Source organism: Hyperoodon ampullatus, assembly GCF_949752795.1.
Source record: "Hyperoodon ampullatus genome assembly, chromosome: 3".
Lineage (NCBI taxonomy): Eukaryota > Metazoa > Chordata > Mammalia > Artiodactyla > Ziphiidae > Hyperoodon > Hyperoodon ampullatus.
Genome location: NC_136916.1, coordinates 149808254 through 149829445, shown reverse-complemented (window position 1 = coordinate 149829445; position 21192 = coordinate 149808254). Strand labels below are relative to the sequence as shown.

Genomic DNA, 21192 nt, shown 5'->3' with positions numbered 1-21192 from the left:
CCTTTTCTTCCACTAAGAAGCAGGTAAGTGAGGGACAATGGATTAAAAAAAAAGAGGAACATTCCAGTCCTGCTTTTCTCCTAGTTTCAGCCCCTGACATTTTAAATCAACATTTTCAGAACCCTTATTTCAGAATTTCCCAGGGCACATTCCAGTGAATGTCTACGTTTAATCTCTTGAGGATGGACTTGATTTAGGAAAATTGTCTAATTTTAAATGGAGTCCCTACTGATGATTCAGATGGGTGAGTGAACTGGACTCATGTCATCGTGGGTCCAAAAATGAGTCACAGCTATTAAAGAAGGAAATTGGCTTTCCTGGGTAGCTGGGAGGCAGTTTAGCAAAGGGGGCTCCTCCAAATGTGTTTTGAGCTCTGAGAAGGTTTAGTGAAATAAGTATGCATCTTCCAAGACTCTTACTTAGAAAGTTATACTCATTTTGGACATATAAGTTTTCTCAGTATTTTAGGATCACATGTGGGAAAGTACTAAGGAAATCAACGGGAATGGCCAGTTGGAGATGAGAACTAAGAGAGCTACAGGTGCTCAAAGGATGGCCCAGTGCACCCTATGACATCAGGATTGGCTTAAGACAGGCAGGACACTCCTCCTAACTAGGTGGAGGCTGGAGGTAAAGATGGACACAAATGAAGGTAAGAGAGGATGCAGTCTGAGCTGGGGCGTGGAGAGTGAGTTAACACAGAGGGAGTGAAAAAGCACCCACCTTTGAGCACAGGTGTAGCCGTGTTTGCCAACGGGATACATCTGTGTGTGCCCGGCAGAGGCTGTCACAGGAGAGAACTCAGGTATAAAACGGGGAGACAGGTGAAGCGTGGTCCAGTTATGAAAGGCTTTGAAAGCTATTTCAAAATGGTTGGACTTTCCCCCACAGATGATGGGAAGCATGAAAGATTTCTAAGCAAAGGAGCAATCAAAGCAGGGTCTTGATACACACAAGGGCAGGGTAGAGGCAGCTTGAGCTCCTGGCTAGAAGAGGCCTGTGGATTCAGTGGGACCTGAGTTCAAATTCTGACTTAACCACTTATTGGATCAGTGAGTGACCTTGAGGGAGTCTGTTTCCTCATCTGTAAAATGGGGATGATAATAATAATAATAAAGCTCCTATGGGGATCCAGTGCCCCGCCTGGAATAAGCACTCAAACGATGGTGTGTATGTGCCAGCACTTGGGCGGTGACAGATTGGTGAGAAGAGAGGCTAGCAGCCCAGAGAGAACACTTGGGAGGCGGTTATAGTCATTCTAAAATGGACCGGCAAAGCGCTCAGCTGGCAGGGGTTTCCTTTCCACAAAAGGCAGTGGAAGGGATGCCACAGAGATTTCCAAAGAAAGTCAATGAGGTCTGGCGACTGGATGAGGAAAAGAGGAGGGAAGGGAGGGGACTCAGGCCTAGAGGCTGCGGTCTGGGAGAAAGTGGTGCCATGAGCAGAGAGCAGAGAAGGGAGGGAGGGGTTCCCCATGCCACTGGCTCTGTCTGAGTCAGCAAGACCTGGGGAGGAGGAGATCTGAGACCCAGTGGGCTTATTCCTTCATTTCCTTGGAGACTCTGTTCTCCCCCCGTCAGAGAGGCTTTCCCTGGCCAGCTCCTACACATACTGTCACCTCCCCCCAATTCTCCTTCAGAGCACGTGTGTAACTATCTGACATAGTATATGTTTGTTTACTGATGGGTTGTACTGTCTGGCTGTCTGCCTAATAAAACATGTGCTCCAGGAGGGACGACCTTTGTTTTGCTTGTTCCATGTCCTTGGTGCCTAGGGCAGTGCCTGGCACACAGCAGATGCACAGTAATACTACGGTTGTTATTAAAGTGCTTTTAAAAGCATCTCGCATATAAAACATGTTAAGTAAATATTAGCATTTATTGGTGAATATCTCAAAAAATTGTAAAGAGAAAGGCAGATGGGAAGTGCTGAACCTTGGAACACTCCCACGTACTCACCAGGAAAAGGAAGAATTAACAGACTCTCCAAGATTAGAAATTTGGGCCACCTTTTAAGGCAGGGAAGAGAGGTGAGATGTGCCCCTGGGGAGGCCACACCTTGCACCATGTGGCCAGAGGCCTTTTCAAGCGCTAATACTGAAAACAAAAAAAGGGAGGCAAAACCAGTTCACCCACGGATGGGTCAGCAGCTATGAGAGGGGAAGAATGGGTATTTTGTGGCCACAGAAAAGGCAGGCGCTGGGGCTAAGTAAACTTCTGATTATATGAAATTAACTTGTAATGGCCTCTTTGGCCCAATCTTTCCCTTTCCTCTCGTCAGATCATTTGGAAATCCAGATTCTGGCAGAGTTCACAAGAGCTCACTTAGCTGGGAGACCAAACATCAAGCTAATTAGCAGATCCATAACTGACTGCTCCAGATATACAGGGACTGCAAGATCGGCTCCTCCAGCAAGTACGCCTACTGTGCACTGGGAAAATTCTTGGCAAAGTTATTAACACAACTTCATGGTGAGACAGGTCTATGTTGCTGGTAGAATAGAACTTCTGCCACTTCTCAACCTCCCCCATGTAGATGAGGGCTCAGAGAAGCCATGACTGCCCAAGCACCTCCTCTCAGGTAGCATCAGGTAACATACAGAGCTCCAGAATGCTCGTGCAAGCACCAAGCAAAACTCCCTAAGGCTACTTTTCAACTCAAATTAAGATTGTGCTGCTAAATCAGACTGTGAACAAGGTGAAGTGCCCTGGGGTCCATCCTCAGCCATTAACTGAGACTAAAATGTCAGCCACCTGCAACTCCTAATCACAAACTATAATGACCACTGACTCCATCTTTGCAGAGGCCTTGATTTCAGAGGATGAGCAAATGAACCAAGAGGGGATATAAAAATTCACGTGTCTGTGGCTTTCCAGAAACTACATGCATGACAATACATCCTTAAAACATGTTTCAGCAGACTGGGAGTAAGGTACATTTCTCGAAAGTCAACATGGAAAACAATGGGTCCCTATTAATTCCCTGGAGCTCTACTGTGCTCAGAAGGAAGTGTACTCATGCTCCTTTTTGCAACTATTAACAGCTCCTAGGCAACTGCTTTTCAGATTTTTCTTTAATTTAAACTCACCCAAAACTGCAAATTCTCATAGACAAACACAATCACGATTCTATTCTGGATTACCAGGTGAGGCAATTGTGTAAATATATTAGGAATAGATTATATGAGATGGAAAATAGCATTGACCTTCACGTTAGTCACCTTGAGAACGGGCACACTTCATACTTAGTGTTACTGATGTTCAGACCACTTAAGAGGAGGGAATGTCAGATAAAGCTGAGTTCCTTGCCTGGCTCTGCCGCTGACAAACTGCTAGGCCAGTTACTCAAGTTCTCCATTGGCAAAGAGTTACGGGGTCTTCATAAGAATTACATGAGCTAATATCAGAGGACTTTGAATGCTGCCTGGTTCATGGTTAGTTCGTTTAGGGATCCGATTTGGGGTTTTGCTTTTTGTTTTACTGGGTTTTGTTTTGCTTTTGGGTGTTGAATCCTGAAGTTGATTTAAATGGCGATCTCTCATTTCAGCAAGATGTTGAGCTAAGATGACATACACATTCAAACATTCCTGCTATAAGCACCTAGAAATATCAGATACGATAATTTTTTTTGAGTAGCTATTATTATCATCATTAATGCCATTTATTTTTTTAACATCTTTATTGGAGTATAATTGCTTAACAATGGTGTGTTAGTTTCTGCTTTATAACAAAGTGAATCAGTTATACATATACATATATTCCCATATCCCCTCCCTCTCGCATCTCCCTCCCACCCTCCCTATCCCACCCCTCTAGGCGGTCACAAAGCACCGAGCTGATCTCCCTGTGCTATGTGGCTGCTTCCCACTAGCTATCTATTTTATGTTTGGTAGTGTATATATGTCCATACCTCTCTCTCGCTTTGTCACAGCTTACCCTTCCCCCTCCCCATATCCTCAAGTCCATTCTCTAGTAGGTCTGTGTCTTTATGCCTGTCTTACCCCTAGATTCTTCATGACATTTTTTTTCTTAAATTCCATATATATGTGTTAGCATATGGTATTTGTTTTTCTCTCTCTGACTTACTTCACTCTGTATGACAGACTCTAGGTCCATCCACCTCACTACAAATATCTCAATTTCGTTTCTTTTTATGGCTAAGTAATATTCCATTGTATATATGTGCCACATCTTCTTTATCCATTCATCTGTTGATGGACACTTAGGTTGCTTCCATGTCCTGGCTATTGTAAATAGAGCTGCAATGAACATTTTGGTACATGACTCTTTTTGAATTACCATTTTCTCAGGGTATATGCCCAGTAGTGATGAAAGAAATTAAAGATGATACAAACAGATGGAGAGATAGACCATGTTCTTGGATTGGAAGAATCAACATTGTGAAAATGACTCTACTACCCAAAGCAATCTACAGATTCAATGCAATCCCTATCAAACTACCACTGGCATTTTTCACAGAACTAGAACAAAAAATTTCACAATTTGTATGGAAACACAAAAGACCCCGAATAGCCAAAGCAATCTTGAGACAGAAAAATGGAGCTGGAGGAATCAGGCTCCCTGACTTCAGACTATACTACAAAGCTACAGTAATCAAGACAATATGGTACTGGCACAAAAACAGAAATATAGATCAATGGAACAGGACAGAAAGCCCAGAGATAAACCCGTGCACATATGGTCACCTTATCTTTGATAAAGGAGGCAAGAATATACAGTGGAGAAAAGACAGCCTCTTCAATAAGTGGTTCTGGGAAAACTGGACAGGTACATGTAAAAGTATGAAATTAGAACACTCCCTAACTCCATACACAAAAATAAACTCAAAATGGATTAAAGATCTAAATGTAAGGCCAGACACTATCAAACTCTTAGAGGAAAACATAGGCAGAACACTCTATGACATAAATCACAGCAAGATCCTTTTTGACCCACCTCCTAGAGAAATGGAAATAAAAACAAAGATAAACAAATGGGACCTAATGAAACTTAAAAGCTTTTACACAGCAAAGGAAACCATAAACGAGACAAAAAGACAACCCTCAGAATTGGAGAAAATATTTGCAAATGAAGCAACTGACAAAGGATTAATCTCCAAGATTTACAAGCAGCTCATGTAGCTCAATAACAAAAAAACAAACAACCCAATCCAAAAATGGGCAGAAGACCTAAATAGACATTTCTTCAAAGAAGATATACAGATTGCCAAAAAACACATGAAAGAATGCTGAACATCATTAATCATTAGAGAAATGCAAATCAAAACTAGAATGAGATATCATCTTACACCAGTCAGAATGGCCATTATCAAAAAATCCAGATCCAATAATTTTTTAAATGCATACTTGAACCTGCAATAAAGAATAGGAAATTACCAGGTGCCAGAAACAAAGCCTCAACTGAAAACCAGAAGTAAGCAGAGGAATCAACTGGGCAGCCACTCCTAGGGCTGAGGGGGACCACAGGGCAGAGGAGGGAATAGAATAAGCATTGATCCAGGGGAAGTAAGGGTGTAGATGTCAACTAGCACATGGGAACAGGAGGCTAAGCCCTTGAGTCTTGCCTGAGAGAGGAGGGTGCTGCCCAAAGCGAGGTCCTGCAAAGAGCTGCGACCCCAGGAAAAATGGGCTGAAAAGTATTTCCCTACCAGCTCAGCTAGCTTGTCTATCTCTGGCTTCAGGAGAGGAGAACTAAAAGCTTCCTGCAAAATTTGAACCTCATACCTCTACCTCTGGAGCATTTGGGGTACAAATTTAGGCTACAGTCTGGAAATGCCCAACCTAAGAAATTAGCATAAAAATTGGTCCTGGGCCAATGCTGGGCATGGGAAAAATGAGAGCAAAACTCCCACAAACCATGCTACAGACAATTAGAAAAGTCAGACCCAGGAAGCTCACAAGTGATAAAAGCACAGTGAACCGGAGGATTCCAGCCCCTAAGAACTGGAAATAATAGAAAACTCTGAAAGAGAATATAATTAGGTATGTTTAAAAGGAGAGAAAAACCAATCACAGATGCCAAAAACACATTTGATAAAACTCAATATTAATTTATGATTTCTTAAAAACAACAAAATTCGGCACACAAGAAAACCTTTCTTACAAATCTAAGACTAGAAAGACATTTTCTTAACCCAATAAAGGGCACATGCTAACCAGCCTATGGATAGCATCGTTCTTAATGGCACAGCACTATAAGCTCTCCTTTTAAAGTCAGTAAGGAGACAAGAAAGGTTACTATCACTTCCTGTGTTCAACACTGTTGAGGGGGTTCACAAACTTTCTGTAAAGGGCCTGACGGCAAATACTTTAGGCTTTGCAAACTAGAAAGTCTCTGTTCCAAGTAGTCAACTCTGCTGTTGTAATGCAAAAGGAACCAGAGACAATAAGAGTGTGGCTGTGTTTCAGTAAAACTTTATTTACAAAAACAGGTATTAGAGTGGAAGTCCAAGCCAATACATTAATTCAAGAAAAATAAGTGAAAGTTACTGTGATATAATAAAATACATGTATCTGGTCTTCATCCCGGGTTCCTAGCACAGAGCTCCTAAAACCCCTGGAATTTCCTGAGTGATAGGGGTGAGACGAGTGTCTTTTGCTATTCATAATAAGTCCCTTTTAACCACAGGTGAATTTATGCTAATGAGGTGACTCCTGGCAGATGAAGCCGGTTACCAGAGGAGAGGGGAGAGGGGCTGGAGATTGAGTTCAATCACCAATGGCCAAGAATTTAACCAATCATGCCTATGTAATGAAACCTCCATAAAAACCATAAAGGACAGGGTTTGGAGAGCTTCTGGGTAGGGGACCACGTGGAGGTGCTGCGAGGGTGGCGTGCCTGGAGAGGGCATGGAAGCCCCGTGTACCCCTCCCCCCATATCTTGCCCTATACATCTCTTCCATTTGGCTGTTCCTAAGTTGTATCCCTGTGATAAACCAGTGATAGTAAGTACAGTGCTTTCCTGAGATCTGCGCACCATTCTAGCAAATTATTGATCTCAGGAGGGGGTCGTGGGAACCTACTAGTCAAAAGCATGGGAAGCCCAGACTTGTGACTGGCATCTGAAGAGGGGGCAGTCTTGAGGGGTCTGCGCTAACTCCAGGTCGATAATGCCAGAACTGAATTAAATTGTAGGCCATCCAGTTGGTCCACAGAAAACTGAAATGTGTGGAAAATCCACGCATGTGTTGTCAGTAGAAGAAGGGTTTTCCTTTAGTCACACAAACTTAAAAAAAAAAAAATCTGGAGGAGCCGGAGGAAGATGGCGGAAGAGTAAGACGCGGAGATCACCTTCCTCCCCACAGATACATCAGAAATTCATCTACACGTGGAACAACTCCAACAGAACACCTACTGAACGCTGACAGAAGACCTCAGACCCCCCAAAAGGCAAGAAACTCCCCACATACCTGGGTAGGTCAAAAGAAAAAAAGAATAAACAGAGACAATAGGATATGGACGGGGCCTGACCAGTGGGAGGGAGCCGTGAAGGAGGGAAGGTTTCTACACACTACAAGCCCCTTCGAGGGCGGAGACTACAGGTGGCGGAGGGGGAAAGCTTCGGAGTAGCGGAGGAGAGCACAGCAACAGGGGTGTGGAGGGCAAAGCAGAGAGATTTTGGCACAGAGGATCGGTGCCCTCAGGCACACACCAGCCCGAGAGACTTGTCTGCTCGGCCGCCAGGGCGGGCGGGGCTGGGAGCTGAGGCTCGGGTATCGGCTTTCAGTCGGAGCGCAGGGAGAGGTCTGGGGCTGGCGGCAGGAAGAGACCCTGAAGGGGTTAGTGCTAGCCCGGAGGGAGTCCGGGGAAAGGGTCTGGAGCTACCGGAGAGGCAAGAGACTTTTTTCCCTTTTGTTGCCTGGTGCGCGAGGAGAGGGCATTCCCCTCCCTCCCCTCTGCCTGAGTGAGCCAGAGCCCCCGAATCAGCGGCTCCTTTAAACCCGTCCTGTCTGAGCGAAGAACGGACGCCCTCCGGCGACCTACGCGCAGAGGAGGGGCCAGGTCCAAGGCTGAGACCCGGGAGCTGTGAGAGCAGAGACAGGGAAATCTCTCTGTGCAGCCTCGGAGGCAGCGGATTAAAGCTCCACGGTCCATTTGATGTGCCCTGCGTCTGTGGAGTGCATGAATAGACAGCGAATCATCCCAAATTGAGGAAGTGGACCTTGAGGACAAGATTTAAGACTTTCCCCCCCTTTTTTTTTCCTCTTTTTACAACGAATTATCTCAAATTAAGGAGGTGGACTTAGCAAGATTTCAGACTTCTCGCCCTTTTCCTCTTTTTACAACGAATTATCCCAAATCGAGGAGGTGGACTTGGAGAGCAAGATTTTTGATTTTTCCCCCTGCTCTCTTTTTGTGAATGTGTATGTGTAATCTTCTGTGTAAGATTCTCTCTGTATAGCTTTGCTTCCACCATATGTCCCAGGGTTCTTTCGGTCCGTGTTTTTTTTCAATAATTACTTTTTAATTTTAATAACGCTACTATATTTCATACTTTATTCTATTTTACTTTACCTGCTCTTTCTTTTTTTCCTCCCTTCCCTTCCTCCCTCCCTCCCTCCGCTCCTCCTTTCCTTCTTTCTTTTTCTTTCCTCCATCCCTCCCTCCCTCCCACCCTTCTTCTTTCCACTTTCTTTTTCTTTCCTTCCTCCCTCCCTCCCTCCTGTCTTTCTTTCTTTCTTTCTTTCTTTCCTTCCTCCCTCCCTCCCTCTCTTCTTCCATTCACTCTTCCTTTTGCTTTCATTCCTCCCTCCCTCCCTCCTTTCTTTCCTTTCTTTCCATCCTTCCTCCCTCCCTCCTTTCTTTCTTTCTTCCTTCCTTCCTTCCTTACTTCCCTTCTTCCTTTCTTTCAATCTCTCTTTCTTTCTTCTACTAATTATTTCTTTCTACTTTTTCTCACTGTTATTCTGAGCCGGGTGGATGAAAGGCTCTTGGTGCTGCAGCCAGGAGTTAGTGCTGTGCCTCTGAAGTGGGAGAGCCAACTTCAGGACACGGCTCCACAAGAGACCTCCCAGCTCCGCATAATATCAAGCAGCGAAAATCTCCCAGGGATCTCCATCTCAACACCAGCACCCAGCTTCAGTCAACGACCAGCAAGCTACAGTGCTGGTCACCCTATGCCAAGCAACTAGCAAGGCAGGAACACAACCCCACCCATTAGCAGAGAGGATACCTAAAAACATAATACGGCCACAGGCACCCCAAAACACACCACCAGACGTGGACCTGTCCACCAGAAAGACAAGATCGAGCTTCAACCACCAGAACACAGGCATTAGTCCCCCCCACCAGGAAGCCTACACAACCTACTGAAACAACCTTAGCCACGGGGGACAGACACCAAAAACAACGGGAACTACGAATCTGCAGCCTGCAAAAAGGAGACCCCAAACACAGTAACATAAGCAAAATGAGAAAGCAGAAAAACACACAGCAGGTGAAGGAGCAAGATAAAAACCTACCAGACCTAACAAATGAAGAGGTAATAGGCAGTCTACCTGAAAAAGAATTCAGAATAATGATAGTAAAGCTGATCCAAGATTCTATTTCCCAGATCCAAAATCTTGGAAATAGAATAGACAATATGCAAGAAACAGTTAACAAGGACCTAGAAGAGCTAAAGATGAATCAAGCATCGATTAAAAACACAATAAATGAAATGAAAAATACTCTAGATGGGATCAATAGCAGAATAACTGAGGCAGAAGAACGGATAAGTGAGGTGGAAGATAAAATAGTGGAAATAACTGATGCAGAGAAAAATAAAGAAAAAAGAATGAAAAGAACAGAGGACAGTCTCAGAGACCTCTGGGACAACATTAAACGCACCAACATTCGAATTATAGGGGTTCCAGAAGAAGAAGAGAAAAAGAAAGGGACTGAGAAAATATTTGAAGAGATTATAGTTGAAAACTTCCCTAATATGGGAAAGGAAATAGTTAATCAAGTCCAGGAGGCACAGAGAGTCCCATACAGAATAAATCCAAGAAGAAATACGCCAAGACACATATTAATCAAACTGTCAAAAATTAAACACAAAGAAATCATATTAAAAGCAGCAAGGGAAAAACAACAAATAACACACAAGGGAATCCCCATCAGGTTAACAGCTGATCTCTCAGCAGAAACTCTACAAGCCAGAAGGGAGTGGCAGGACATAATTAAAGTGATGAAGGAGAGAAACCTGCAACCAAGATTACTCTACCCAGCAAGGATCTCATTCAGATTTGATGGAGAAATTAAAACGTTTACAGACAAGCAAAAGCTGAGAGAGTTCAGCACCACCAAACCAGCTTTACAACAAATGCTAAAGGAACTTCTCTAGGCAAGAAACACAACAGAAGGACTATACCTACAATAACGAACCCAAAGCCATTAAGGAAATGGGAATAGGAACATACATATCAATAATTACCTTAAATGTAAATGGACTAAATGCTCCCACCAAAAGACACAGAGTGGCTGAATGGATACAAAAACAAGACCCATATATATGCTGTCTACAAGAGACCCACTTCAGACCTAGAGACACATACAGATTGAAAGTAAGGGGATGGAAAAAGATATTCCATGCAAATGGAAATCAAAAGAAAGCTGGAGTAGCAATTCTTATATCAGACAAAATAGACTTTAAAATAAAGACTATTAGAAGAGACAAAGAAGGACACTACATAACGATAAAGGGATCGATCCAAGAAGAAGATATAACAATTGTAAATATTTATGCACCCAACATAGGAGCACCTCAATACATAAGGCAAATACTAACAGCCATAAAAGGGGAAATCGACAGTAACACAATCATAGTAGGGGACTTTAACACCCCACTTTCACCAATGGACAGATCATCCAAAATGAAAATAAATAAGGAAACACAAGCTTTAAATGATACATTAAACAAGATGGACTTAATTGATATTTATAGGACATTCCACCCAAAAACAACAGAATACACATTTTTCTCAAGTGCTCATGGAACATTCTCCAGGATAGATCATATCTTGGGTCACAAATCAAGCCTTGGTAAATTTAAGAAAATTGAAATTGTATCAAGTATCTTTTCCGACCACAATGCTATGAGACTAGACATCAATTACAGGAAAAGATCTGTAAAAAATACAAACACATGGAGGCTAAACAATACACTACTCAATAATGAAGTGATCACTGAAGAAATCAAAGAGGAAATTAAGAAATACTTAGAAACAAATGACAATGGAGACACGACGACCCAAAACCTATGGGACGCAGCAAAAGCAGTTCTAAGGGGGAAGTTTATAGCAATACAATCCCACCTTAAGAAACAGGAAACATTTTGAGTAAACAACCTGACCCTGCACCTAAAGCAATTAGAGAAAGAAGAACAAAAAACCCCCAAAGTTAGCAGAAGGAAAGAAATCATAAAGATCAGATCAGAAATAAATGAAAAAGAAATGAAGGAAACGATAGCAAAGATCAACCAAACTAAAAGCTGGTTCTTTGAGAAGATAAACAAAATTGACAAACCATTAGCCAGACTCATCAAGAAAAGAAGGGAGAAGAATCAAATCAGTAGAATTAGAAATGAAAAAGGAGAAGTAACAACTGACACTGCAGAAATACAAAAGATCATGAGAGATTACTATAAGCAACTCTATGCCAATAAAATGGACAACCTGGAAGAAATGGACAAATTCTTAGAAATGCACAACCTACCAAGACTGACTCAGGAAGAAATAGAAAATATGAATAGACCAATCACAAGCACTGAAATTGAAACTGTGATTAAAAATCTTCCATCAAACAAAAGCCCAGGACCAGATGGCTTCACAGGCGAATTCTATCAAACATTTAGAGAAGAGCTAACACCCATCCTTCTCAAACTCTTCCAAACAATATCAGAGGAAGGAACACTCCCAAACTCATTCTACGAGGCCACCATCACCTTGATACCAAAACCAGGCAAGGATGTCACAAAGAAAGAAAACTACAGGCCAATATCACTGATGAACATAGATGCAAAAATCCTCAACAAAATACTAGCAAACAGAATCCAACAGCACATTAAAAGGATCATACACCATGATCAAGTGGGGTTTATTCCAGGAATGCAAGGATTCTTCAATATACGCAAATCAATCAATGTGATACACCATATTAACAAGTTGAAGGAGAAAAACCATATGATCATCTCAATAGATGCAGAGAAAGCTTTCGACAAAATTCAACACCCATTTATGATAAAAACCCTGCAGAAAGTAGGCATAGAGGGAACTTTCCTCAACATAATAAAGGCCATATATGACAAACCCACAGCCAACATTGTCCTCAATGGTGAAAAACTGAAACCATTTCCACTAAGATCAGGAACAAGACAAGGCTGCCCACTCTCACCACTCTTATTCAACCTAGTTTTGGAAGTTTTAGCCACAGCAATCAGAGAAGAAAAGGAAATAAAAGGAATCCAAATTGGAAAAGAAGAAGTAAAGCTGTCACTGTTTGCAGATGACATGATACTATACATAGAGAATCCTAAAGATGCTACCGAAAAACTACTAGAGCTAATCAATGAATTTGGTAAAGTAGCAGGATACAAAATTAATGCACAGAAATCTCTGGCATTCCTGTACACTAATGATGAAAAATCTGAAAATGAAATCAAGAAAACACTCCCATTTACCATTGCAACAAAAAGAATAAAATATCTAGGAATAAACCTACCTAAGGAGACAAAAGACCTGTATGCAGAAAATTATAAGACACTGATGAAAGAAATTAAAGATGATATAAATAGATGGAGAGATATACCATGCTCCTGGATTGGAAGAATCAATATTGTGAAAATGACTCTACTACCCAAAGCAATCTACAGATTCAATGCAATCCCTATCAAACTACCACTGGCATTTTTCACAGAAGTAGAACAAAAAATTTCAAAATTTGTTTGGAAAAACAAAAGACCCCGAATAGCCAAAGCAATCTTGAGAACGAAAAACGGAGCTGGAGGAATCAGGCTGCCTGACTTCAGACTATACTACAAAGCTACAGTAATTAAGACAGTGTGGTACTGGCATAAAAACAGAAAGATAGATCAGTGGATCAGGATAGAAAGCCCAGAGATAAACCCATGCACATATGGCCAACTTATCTTTGATAAAGGAGGCAGGAATGTACAGTGGAGAAAGGACAGCCTCTTCAATAAGTGGTGCTGGGAAAACTGGACAGGGACATGTAAAAGTATGAGATTAGATCATTCCCTAACACCATACACAAAAATAAGCTCAAAATGGATTAAAGACCTAAATGTAAGGCCAGAAACTATCAAACTCTTAGAGGAAAACATAGGTAGAACACTCTATGACATAAATCACAGCAAGATCCTTTTGGACCCACCTCCTAGAGAAATGGAAATAAAAACAAAGATAAACAAATGGGACCTAATGAAACTTCAAAGCTTTTGCACAGCAAAGGAAACCATAAACAAGACCAAAAGACAACCCTCAGAATGGGAGAAAATATTTGCAAATGAAGCAACTGACAAAGGATTAATCTCCAAAATTTATAAACAGCTCATGCAGCTCAATAGCAAAAAAACAAACAACCCAATCCAAAAATGGGCAGAAGACTTAAATAGGCATTTCTCCAAAGAAGATATACAGACTGCCAACAAACACATGAAAGAATGCTCAACATCATTAATCATTAGAGAAATGCAAATCAAAACTACAATGAGATATCATCTCACACCAGTCAGAATGGCCATCATCAAGAAATCTAGAAACAATAAATGCTGGAGAGGGTGTGGAGAAAAGGGAACACTCTTGCACTGCTGGTGGGAATGTGAATTGGTACAGCCACTATGGAGAACAGTATGGAGGTTCCTTAAAAAACTAAAAATAGAACTACCATATGACCCAGCAATCCCACTACTAGGCATATACCCTGAGAAAACCATAATTCAAAAAGAGACATGTACCAAAATGTTCATTGCAGCTCTATTCACAATAGCCCGGAGCTGGAAACAACCTAAGTGTCCATCATCGGATGAATGGATAAAGAAGATGTGGCACATATATACAATGGAATATTACTCAGCCATAAAAAGAAACGAAACTGAGCTATTTGTAATGAGGTGGATAGACCTAGAGTCTGTCATACAGAGTGAAGTAAGTCAGAAAGAGAAAGACAAATACCGTATGCTAACACATATATATGGAATTTAAAAAAAAAAAAAATGTCATGAAGAACCTAGGGGTAAAACGGGAATAAAGACACAGACCTACTTGAGAATGGACTTGAGGATATGGGGAAGGGGAAGGGTAAGCTGTGACAAAGGGAAAGAGAGGCATGGACATATATACACTACCAAACGTAAGGTAGATAGATAGTGGGAAGCAGCCGCAGAGCCCAGGGAGATCAGCTCGGTGCTTTGTGACCGCCTGGAGGGGTGGGATGGGGAGGGTGGGAGGGAGGGAGATGCATGAGGGAAGGGATGTGGGAACAGATGTATATGTATGACTGATTCACTTTGTTATAAAGCAGAAACTAATAAAAAAAATAAATAAATAAATAAATTAATTAATTAAAAAAAAAAAAAAAATCTGTCATTATCAAAAAGTTATATATCCATATGCATAGGAAATGCAAGACTATCTACAGATAAACCATGAAAATAAATGAGAGTTCAGCAAGATATACAAAAACAAGTAATGCTCCTAGGCACTAGCAACAACAGGAAAACATAATAAAAAGATGCCATTAACAGTACAAACACAGGGGGCGTGACCAGGCCAGGGCGGGCCCGGGGGCTCCGCATGCTTCAGCTGCCCCCCGGGTGCCCCCTCCGCCGCCCTCTCCGCGGAGCCAGGCTGAGCCGAGCTCACGGGCTAAGCCGAGCCAGTAGCCCGTAGCCAGCCGGCGGCCCTCCTGGAGGTGGTGGTGCAGGAAGGGGACCGACGCACGCACGTGGCCCCAGCGGCAGCCAGAGCTGTCAGCGGCCCCGCGGCGGGGGGCGGGCGGCGTTGGCTGCTCCGGCCCCTGGACCGGGCAGTGGCGGCCCAGGGCCCAGCGTCTACTTTCGGAGACCCCTTGGGGCCGCAGGCAAGGGCCCGGGCACCATGGACGATGAGGGCCCAATGAGGCGCCAAGGGAAGGTCACGGTCAAGTAAGAACGCAAGGAGCTACAGAAGCGCCTCAACCTGGAGGAGTGGATCCTGGAGTAGCTCATTCGCCTGCCAGGAAGAGGAGATCCCGGAGCTGGAGACTGATGTGGATATAACTCCTGGACGTGGAGGGCAATGATACCCGAGCTGCCAGGGTCAAGGAGCCACTGGTAGACTGTTACAGACCCACTGAGGTCTTCATCTCTGGCCTGCTGGACAAGATCCAGGGCATACAGAAGCTGAGCACACCCCAGAAGAAGTAAGGGTCCTCGACCCAGGTGAACGATGGCTCCCATAGGACAATCGCGGACCCCCAACCTCGTAGCAACAGCAATACCGGGGGGGCCCTGCAGCCAGGCCTGCTGCCATGAGCACGGCTCCCCATGCCCCTGGCCCAGGGGCCTCTTCCCTGCCCCCTCAGTTTTCCATTTTGGGGGGTTTTTATTATTATTAAACTGATGGGAGTTTTTGTGTTTTTATATTGACTGTGGCGCGGGCTCTTTAATAAAGCTAGGATACGCCTTTGGTGCAGTTAAAATTTTTTTAAAAAGCAACAGAAATACAGGGTATGGGATACTTACGAATTCCCTCAATAAAGATATGTAAGAAAAGTATGCCAAAAATTGGGAAATTCTATTGAAGTACATTAAAAAAGAACTAAATAAACACAGTATAACATGTTTGTGGGTGAGAAGACCCATTATCATAAGAAGACAAATTTTCATAACGTATCTGTAAAACGTCTGAGTAATTCCAAAAAGCAAAACAGGGCTCCACATTCCTGAAATATATTTTAAAGTGTAAAGAGCCTGGTATGGCCAAAACAATTCTGAAGGTGAAATACTATAGAGCAGTTAAACAAATCGACATGGATAAATCTCCAAAAAAATGTCAGAGTGAGGGCTTCCCTGGCGGTGCAGTGGTTGAGAGTCTGCTTGTTGATGCAGGGGACACGGGTTCGTGCCCCGGTCCGGGAAGATCCCACAAGCCGCGGAGCAGCGAGGCCCGTGAGCCATGGCCGTTGAGCCTGCGCGTCCGGAGCCTGTGCTCCGCAACGGGAGAGGCCACAACAGTGAGAGGACCACATACCGCAAAAAAAAAAAAAATGTCGGAGGGAAACATACAGTATAATACAATTCATGTCCATTTTAAAACACTCCCTCCAAAAGGCCTAGACACACCTGGGATTGGCAGAGGTGTGACTACAGAGGGAGGGTGGGTGCAGATGGGCATGGGGCAGGGTAGGGTTTTAGGAATACCTAAAACGTATTTTTTTGGAGAAAGAAGAAAGAACACACGCCAACAAATAGAGCAAATAGCATCTGATCACAAATATGAATATCTAAAATTTTCTATATAATTTGGAAATTAGGTAAAAATTGAGTTTTTTGCCCGTAATTTAATGAAGAATTAAATTTATGCCCAGCTTGTTTGGGAGGCATACAAGTCTTAAAAAAAAAAAAACTCCCTGCTGAGCCAGAGAATGCAAACTCAGTCACCTGGATTCCTTTCTTCCAGTGCAACACGGACCCAGGCACAGCTGGGATCATCTTCACATCTGGTTTGTGGTCTGAGCTGGTTAATGTTTAACCTGCATCGTTTAAGCCTAAACTCACACCATAGTCTTCATTTCACAAACTAATTTGCTTGGGAAAAAAAAAAGTTAGCATCCATTTAAACATCAGTGCTGGAAATACACCTGTCTGTCATACAGAGTCCCATAGTGTTCTATAGGCTTGATATGTTTATAATTTGAAACATTATTTTTAAAAGAAACACTGTTCAGAACAAAAAACATACCAGTCTTATGACATAACGAAAAGACGTCTAAAATCCTACGTTGCCTTGGACAGGACCAGTGCTCCCTGGCCCCATCACCCACCTCAGCTGCTGGACTCAATGCCAGCGACTCTTTCCTTTTTCCAAAAATCAAAGCCTCCTACAAAGAATGAATATTTGTCAGACTTGAAAATATTCCCAAGAATATGCCACAGGCTCAGAAGACAACTTAAAAAGAAGGATTCCAGGGCTTCCCTGGTGGCGCAGTGGTTGAGAGTCCGCCTGCCGATGCAGGGGACACGGGTTCGTGCCCCGGTCCGGGAAGATCCCACATGCCGTGGAGCGGCTGGGCCCGTGAGCCATGGCCGCTGAGCCTGCGCGTCCGGAGCCTGTGCTCCGCAACAGGAGAGGCCACAACAGCGAGAGGCCCATGTACCGCAAAAAAAAAAAAAGGATTCCAGAAATGTTTGGGGCAATAGCAACATCAATGGAAGCATCGAAGGATTACATCTATCCCAAGGTCACTAGTTTGAAGAGAGCAAAATCCATTTATACCGTAAATCTGATTTTTCTTTAATTCAGCAGCGGCAACTAAAGTCACTCCTCTCCTGACTGTCAATGTCATCTAGTATGGGAGTCAACATACCGCACAGCTAGGAGCGATGTTGGAACCAGCATTAAAAATGACACCACATCCTTACAAAGAGCGTGCCATTCAACACAGGGCTAATGCAGTGGCTGTAAATTACTGCAGATCCTCGCAGCATTCGGGGAGATTTACCAAGGTGTTTGGCTCAGAAACTCGGAAACTTGTTAATCAAACACTGAACCCCATGGGTCAGTAGAAAGGAAACACTATTTTCACGGTGAGATCAGATCCAGCAACTGCAATAAGGACAGGGCACCACGAGGGAATGGCAGAGGAATCAGAGAACCTGATCGGCTTAGAGGGAGGCATGCCCAAGCAGCAAACGTTGCCTGCATCGTTTCTGAAGCTGCTCACCCTCAAGTCCAGTAAAAATCAGAAGAAAAGCCTGCAAGCCCCCATCCCACTCTGTGGACAAGAGTTCCCTTGTCCATCGTCATTTCATCACACAAAGCCTGCATTATGTGTACAACTTACATTCAACAAAACATAGCCATGTTTGTTCACAAATGTGTATTTAGTTCATGAGTATTTATTGAGTGCCTACCATGGCCGACTGCAGGACTGGTATACAAATGGTGACCTGAAACAGCCGCGTCCCTGCCCTCATCAAGTGTGGGGTAAATTAAGTATGCTGTTCACAAAACCAGTGACCAATTTCTTCTAAGAAGGCTTTAATTCTCCCCTCATTTGTCGTTGTAGGAATCTGCCTACAAAAGGGCTCCGACTCACCTTTTAAATGTGCAAGATGACACACTATCCCTATAAACTCCCACACGTTGAGATTGCCGTGTTCATGGCTCCTGGCCATTTAAACTGGTAAAACAGGGTCTTTAATACATAATTCATCTTACTGAAGAACGTATCCACGCTTCATTTTACAGGAGCTATTTGATGATTAACCTCGCTTACTCGACAAGGGACTCGACTAGCAATAAAGGCTAAAGTTTCTTGTTTGCTTACTCTATGCCAGGCACTGTTAAGTATTTCCCACTTACTAATTCATTTAGTCTTCACAACGATACAGCCATGTGGGTATTACTTTTATCCTCAATTTACAGATGAGGGTAAAGGAGAGATTCCCAGGTTCACAAACCTGCCCAAAGTCACACAGCTGGTAAATGGTTGAGTCACAATTCAAATTGTGGTCCAAGCTCTTTACCACTCACAAAACTGCCTCTGAGACAAAAAAGATGGAGGTAAAACCTGATGGCCACACACTAATTCTTATACACATGGACCTCATCCAAAAAGGAAGATGGGAGAAGCTGACAACTGTAAAGCAATAAAAAAAATAACTTTAGAAAGGTCAACAATCTGCGTGGGGTGGGGGGTGGAGGGTTAACAGACTTGGTCACTAAAATACCTTGGAGGGCATTTCAGAGTGGAAAGTGTTTTAAGTGGGAAGCAGGGGATGGGTGATGAGGAAGTTGAAGGCTGCCAGCACAAGGGACTGATCGTAAGTGTGGCGGGAGAGTCAAGGAAACGCACAGAAGTCCAGCTCCGAGAGAAAGCAAGTCTAAGGAAAAGGACGGCTGTTCTATTTAGTGTTGGAGAAACCTGAGCATCCTTATAGAAACCGGTAGAAAGAGGAAGAAACGCAGGCATGAAAAGCAGAAAAACAGATGACACGTTCAAGAAGAGGGAGGACGGGCTGGAGAGGGGACCTTTTGAAAGAAGGATTGACGAGTTTTTGATAAAAGAGGAGGAAAGTTTTCTAATTAGGTGGAAAGGAGATCAAATGAGAGAGATCCTATTAGATCACCTTGAAGTTATCAGGAAAACAGGAATCAAGGTCATCTGGTAAGACTGAAGGAGATTTGAAGAGAAGGAAACGTTCTGATAGCTACCACAGGAATCAATACGGTTGTGTGTGTGTGTGCACGCACACATACCCACACATGAGAACAGACACACCCTTTGATTAAAATACTTCTCTAAGAAACTGTAAATAACTCCTCAAGGAAGTCTACTTCTAGTATATATTTTAGGTTTTTCTCCCACATCAAAGCTATGGTTTCTATCTTCGTATATAAGTCTATTTTGAGATACTGTGCAGAGGAGGGGACAATGTGAAACAAGAAAAGTTCGTCTCAACTTCTATGGAGGCAATAATATGATAAAGAGGCAAGACTCAGTAGAGAAATGTTAGTGTCTTATAAGGCCCTGAAACATCTGTTAATTAATTTTTCAGAGGGAAGGTTTTATTTCAATGGTAAGAATAGTTATCATCACCAAGGCATACGAGAGAGAAAAAAAAAAAAATCAGGGGACCTAAGAAGTGAGGAACAGAGACGAAGCATGGTGTGATGGCCACACACTACTTCTCATACATGTGGACCTCATCCAGAAAGGAAGAGGGCAGAAGTGACAACTGTAAGGCAGGCAGCTGCCTCTGGGACTGGTTCTTCCAGACAAAGGAACAGGAAGGGAAGCCTGCTTCCTTATACCGACCCAGGATCGCGATTTCCCGCAAAGCAGCCAGGTGGGCTATAAAATTCTTCAAAGGTAGAAATATCAATTCACTCAACAAATATTTCTTTAACACCTATGTTCCAGACACTAAGCTAAATGCTGGGGAGAGAGAAATGACTGGCTTCCTGTATTAGTTTATCTACGGCTGTGTGGATTAAAACTACTCTAAAACTCAGTGGCTTAAAATAACAAAACAACTGTTATCTCACAGTTTCAGAGGAGGTGGCTCTGGCTCAGGGTCCCTGTGTTGGGAGTCCCCCAGGGTCAGTGACCACTAGAATGATGCACAGGACTCACATATGGTATTACTTATGGCTCTGATTTATTACAGCAAAATCAGCAAAGGGTGCCTGGAGTGAAGTCCATAGGAAACCAGGCACGAGCTGCCAAGAGTCCTCTCCCTACCAAGTCACACAGGACAGGCTTAATTCCCCAGCATCGTATTGTGACTACAATTTGTGAAATGTTCTCTACCAGGGAAGCTCATCAGAGACTCAGTGCCTGAGGTTTTTATTGGTGGCTGTTCACATACCCACCCTCTGTCTAGCACATACCAAAATTCCAGACTTCCAGATAGAAGCAGGTGTTCATGATAAAAATACTGCTTGCACAGTTTAGGGACAGTCAACCACTCTCACCATCAGTTAGAGAATGGTGAGAACCCTCCCTAAATCCAAGCTCCCAGATGCCAGCCAAGAGCCAATCTTGCAAGCAGGACTTTCTAAGGATGGCAGTTTCGGGCCTGCTATGTGAATTCTTTTCTATGCAGTGTCCCATGAGGTTGGAGTCAAGGTGTCAGCTGGGGCTCCATCATCTGAAGCCCTGACTAGAGCTAGAGGTATGCTCATGAGAAAGCTCTCGCACACAGCTACAGGCTGGAAGTTCTTCCCTGTGCAGGGCTCTCCACGTGGCTGCCTGCACATCCTCAACATATGGCAGCTGGCGTTCCCCCACGGCAAGTCATCCAAGAGAGTAAGAGATCAAGAACATGCCCCAGATGGAAGCCACAGTCTCTAATACACTAATCTCAAAGTGACATACCATCACTTCCACTGCTGGTCACAAAGACCAACTCTAGGACAATGTGGGAAGAGGAGGGGATGCCATGAGTCAGGGGTCATGGGGGGGCTGT

General features: G+C 43.3%; 1 protein-coding gene and 1 pseudogene across 2 annotated transcripts in view; one reads left to right on the top strand and one right to left on the bottom strand.

Annotated features, from left to right (window-relative positions):
- The window catches only part of RGS6 (regulator of G protein signaling 6), a gene marked incomplete at both ends in the record, with an annotated part of 552225 nt that overhangs the window by 477114 nt on the left and 53919 nt on the right, over positions 1 to 21192 (bottom strand). The gene's annotated exons all lie outside the window — the stretch shown is intronic.
- LOC307050845 (protein phosphatase 1 regulatory subunit 14B-like) lies at positions 637 to 15423 on the top strand (annotated as a pseudogene). Its single transcript has 3 exons — positions 637 to 652; positions 2281 to 2415; positions 14943 to 15423. The product of its transcript is annotated as a protein phosphatase 1 regulatory subunit 14B-like (transcript).